The following is a 4,874-nucleotide window of genomic DNA, read 5'->3' as shown; positions in this document are numbered from 1 at the left end:
TTTTTGCCATTGAAAAACATGTTATTCATATACCAGAAATGTTTGAAGCTACTGACTGAATGAAAGGAGCTGGCACCTCACTCTCTTTGAATCTTCTTTATCATGCTAAGAGGAGCGGGAAAAAGCAAAAAATTTCAGAATTGCACCTTGCAATGCGGAGAAATTACTGTTTGTGCATTTACAATATTCATTGATTTTTGCCATTGAAAAACATCCAGAAATGATTGAAGGTACTGACTGAATGAAAGGAGCTGGCATCTCACTCTCTTTGAATCTTCTTTATCATGCTAAGAGGAGCAGGAAAAAGCAAAAAATTTCAGAATTGCACCTTGCAATGCGGAGAAATTACTGTTTGTGCATTTACAATATTCATTGATTTTTGCCATTGAAAAACGTCCAGAAATGATTGAAGCTACTGACTGAATGAAAGGAGCTGGCATCTCACTCTCTTTGAATCTTCTTTATCATGCTAAGAGGAGCAGGAAAAAACAAAAAATTTCAGAATTGCACCTTGCAATGCGGAGAAATTACAGTTTGTGCATTTACAATATTCATTGATTTTTGCCATTGAAAAACATCCAGAAATGATTGAAGCTACTGACTGAATGAAAGGAGCTGGCATCTCACTCTCTTTGAATATTCTTTATCATGCTAAGAGGAGCAGGAAAAAGCAAAAAATTTCAGAATTGCACCTTGCAATGCGGAGAAATTACTGTTTGTGCATTTACAATATTCATTGATTTTTGCCATTGAAAAACATCATGTTATTCATATACCAGAAATGTTTGAAGCTACTGACTGAATGAAAGGAGCTGGCATCTCACTCTCTTTGAATCTTCTTTATCATGCTAAGAGGAGCAGGAAAAAGCAAAAAATTTCAGAATTGCACCTTGCAATGCGGAGAAATTACTGTTTGTGCATTTACAATATTCATTGATTTTTGCCATTGAAAAACATCATGTTATTCATATACCAGAAATGTTTGAAGCTACTGACTGAATGAAAGGAGCTGGCATCTCACTCTCTTTGAATCTTCTTTATCATGCTAAGAGGAGCAGGAAAAAGCAAAAAATTTCAGAATTGCACCTTGCAATGTGGAGAAATTACTGTTTGTGCATTTACAATATTCATTGATTTTTACCATTGAAAAACATCCAGAAATGATTGAAGCTACTGACTGAATGAAAGTAGCTGGCTTCTCACTCTCTTTGAATCTTCTTTATCATGCTAAGAGGAGCAGGAAAAAGCAAAAAATTTCAGAATTGCACCTTGCAATGCAGAGAAATTACTGTTTGTGCATTTACAATATTCATTGATTTTTGCCATTGAAAAACATCATGTTATTCATATACCAGAAATGTTTGAAGCTACTGACTGAATGAAAGGAGCTGGCATCTCACTCTCTTTGAATCTTCTTTATCATGCTAAGAGGAGCGGGAAAAAGCAAAAAATTTCAGAATTGCACCTTGCAATGTGGAGAAATTACTGTTTGTGCATTTACAATATTCATTGATTTTTACCATTGAAAAACATCCAGAAATGATTGAAGCTACTGACTGAATGAAAGTAGCTGGCATCTCACTCTCTTTGTATCTTCTTTATCATGCTAAGAGGAGCAGGAAAAAGCAAAAAATTTCAGACTTGCACCTTGCAATGCGGAGAAATTACTGTTTGTGCATTTACAATATTCATTGATTTTTGCCATTGAAAAACATCATGTTATTCATATACCAGAAATGTTTGAAGCTACTGACTGAATGAAAGGAGCTGGCATCTCACTCTCTTTGAATCTTCTTTATCATGCTAAGAGGAGCAGGAAAAAGCAAAAAATTTCAGAATTGCACCTTGCAATGCGGAGAAATTACTGTTTGTGCATTTACAATATTCATTGATTTTTGCCATTGAAAAACGTCCAGAAATGATTGAAGCTACTGACTGAATGAAAGGAGCTGGCATCTCACTCTCTTTGAATCTTGTTTATCATGCTAAGAGGAGCAGGAAAAAGCAAAAAATTTCAGAATTGCACCTTGCAATGCGGAGAAATTACTGTTTGTGCATTTACAATATTCATTGATTTTTGCCATTGAAAAACGTCCAGAAATGATTGAAGCTACTGACTGAATGAAAGGAGCTGGCATCTCACTCTCTTTGAATCTTCTTTATCATGCTAAGAGGAGCAGGAAAAAGCAAAAAATTTCAGAATTGCACCTTGCAATGCGGAGAAATTACTGTTTGTGCATTTACAATATTCATTGATTTTTGCCATTGAAAAACATCATGTTATTCATATACCAGAAATGATTGAAGATACTGACTGAATGAAAGGAGCTGGCATCTCACTCTCTTTGAATCTTCTTTATCATGCTAAGAGGAGCAGGAAAAAGCAAAAAATTTCAGAATTGCACCTTGCAATGCGGAGAAATTACTGTTTGTGCATTTACAATATTCATTGATTTTTGCCATTGAAAAACGTCCAGAAATGATTGAAGCTACTGACTGAATGAAAGGAACTGGCATCTCACTCTCTTTGAATCTTCTTTATCATGCTAAGAGGAGCAGGAAAAAGCAAAAAATTTCAGAATTGCACCTTGCAATGCGGAGAAATTACTGTTTGTGCATTTACAAAATTCATTGATTTTTGCCATTGAAAAACATCATGTTATTCATATACCAGAAATGTTTGAAGCTACTGACTGAATGAAAGGAGCTGACATCTCACTCTCTTTGAATCTTCTTTATCATGCTAAGAGGAGCAGGAAAAAGCAAAAAATTTCAGAATTGCACCTTGCAATGCGGAGAAATTACTGTTTGTGCATTTACAATATTCATTGATTTTTGCCATTGAAAAACATCCAGAAATGATTGAAGCTACTGACTGAATGAAAGGAGCTGGCATCTCACTCTCTTTGAATCTTCTTTATCATGCTAAGAGGAGCAGGAAAAAGCAAAAAATTTCAGAATTGCACCTTGCAATGCGGAGAAATTACTGTTTGTGCATTTACAATATTCATTGATTTTTGCCATTGAAAAACATCATGTTATTCATATACCAGAAATGTTTGAAGCTACTGACTGAATGAAAGGAGCTGGCATCTCACTCTCTTTGAATCTTCTTTATCATGCTAAGAGGAGCAGGAAAAAGCAAAAAATTTCAGAATTGCACCTTGCAATGCGGAGAAATTACTCTTTGTGCATTTACAATATTCATTGATTTTTGCCATTGAAAAACATCATGTTATTCATATACCAGAAATGTTTGAAGCTACTGACTGAATGAAAGGAGCTGGCATCTCACTCTCTTTGAATCTTCTTTATCATGCTAAGAGGAGCAGGAAAAAGCAAAAAATTTCAGAATTGCACCTTGCAATGTGGAGAAATTACTGTTTGTGCATTTACAATATTCATTGATTTTTACCATTGAAAAAGGTCCAGAAATGATTGAAGCTACTGACTGAATGAAAGTAGCTGGCATCTCACTCTCTTTGAATCTTCTTTATCATGCTAAGAGGAGCAGGAAAAAGCAAAAAAATTCAGACTTGCACCTTGCAATGCGGAGAAATTACTGTTTGTGCATTTACAATATTCATTGATTTTTGCCATTGAAAAACATCATGTTATTCATATACCAGAAATGTTTGAAGCTACTGACTGAATGAAAGGAGCTGGCATCTCACTCTCTTTGAATCTTCTTTATCATGCTAAGAGGAGCAGGAAAAAGCAAAAAATTTCAGAATCGCACCTTGCAATGCGGAGAAATTACTGTTTGTGCATTTACAATTTTCATTGATTTTTGCCATTGAAAAACGTCCAGAAATGATTGAAGGTACTGACTGAATGAAAGGAGCTGGCATCTCACTCTCTTTGAATCTTCTTTATCATGCTAAGAGGAGCAGGAAAAAGCAAAAATTTCAGAATTGCACCTTGCAATGCGGAGAAATTACTGTTTGTGCATTTACAATATTCATTGATTTTTGCCATTGAAAAACGTCCAGAAATGATTGAAGCTACTGACTGAATGAAAGGAGCTGGCATCTCACTCTCTTTGAATCTTCTTTATCATGCTAAGAGGAGCAGGAAAAAGCAAAAAATTTCAGAATTGCACCTTGCAATGCGGAGAAATTACAGTTTGTGCATTTACAATATTCATTGATTTTTGCCATTGAAAAACATCCAGAAATGATTGAAGCTACTGACTGAATGAAAGGAGCTGGCATCTCACTCTCTTTGAATCTTCTTTATCATGCTAAGAGGAGCAGGAAAAAGCAAAAAATTTCAGAATTGCACCTTGCAATGCGGAGAAATTACTGTTTGTGCATTTACAATATTCATTGATTTTTGCCATTGAAAAACATCATGTTATTCATATACCAGAAATGTTTGAAGCTACTGACTGAATGAAAGGAGCTGGCATCTCACTCTCTTTGAATCTTCTTTATCATGCTAAGAGGAGCAGGAAAAAGCAAAAAATTTCAGAATTGCACCTTGCAATGCGGAGAAATTACTGTTTGTGCATTTACAATATTCATTGATTTTTGCCATTGAAAAACATGTTATTCATATACCAGAAATGTTTGAAGCTACTGACTGAATGAAAGGAGCTGGCACCTCACTCTCTTTGAATCTTTATCATGCTAAGAGGAGCGGGAAAAAGCAAAAAATTTCAGAATTGCACCTTGCAATGCGGAGAAATTACTGTTTGTGCATTTACAATATTCATTGATTTTTGCCATTGAAAAACGTCCAGAAATGATTGAAGGTACTGACTGAATGAAAGGAGCTGGCATCTCACTCTCTTTGAATCTTCTTTATCATGCTAAGAGGAGCAGGAAAAAGCAAAAAATTTCAGAATTGCACCTTGCAATGCGGAGAAATTA

Source organism: Phyllobates terribilis, unplaced genomic scaffold (assembly GCF_046119375.1).
Source record: "Phyllobates terribilis strain yellow unplaced genomic scaffold, ASM4611937v1 Scaffold_1716__1_contigs__length_223550, whole genome shotgun sequence".
Lineage (NCBI taxonomy): Eukaryota > Metazoa > Chordata > Amphibia > Anura > Dendrobatidae > Phyllobates > Phyllobates terribilis.
This window is presented reverse-complemented; position numbering follows the sequence as displayed.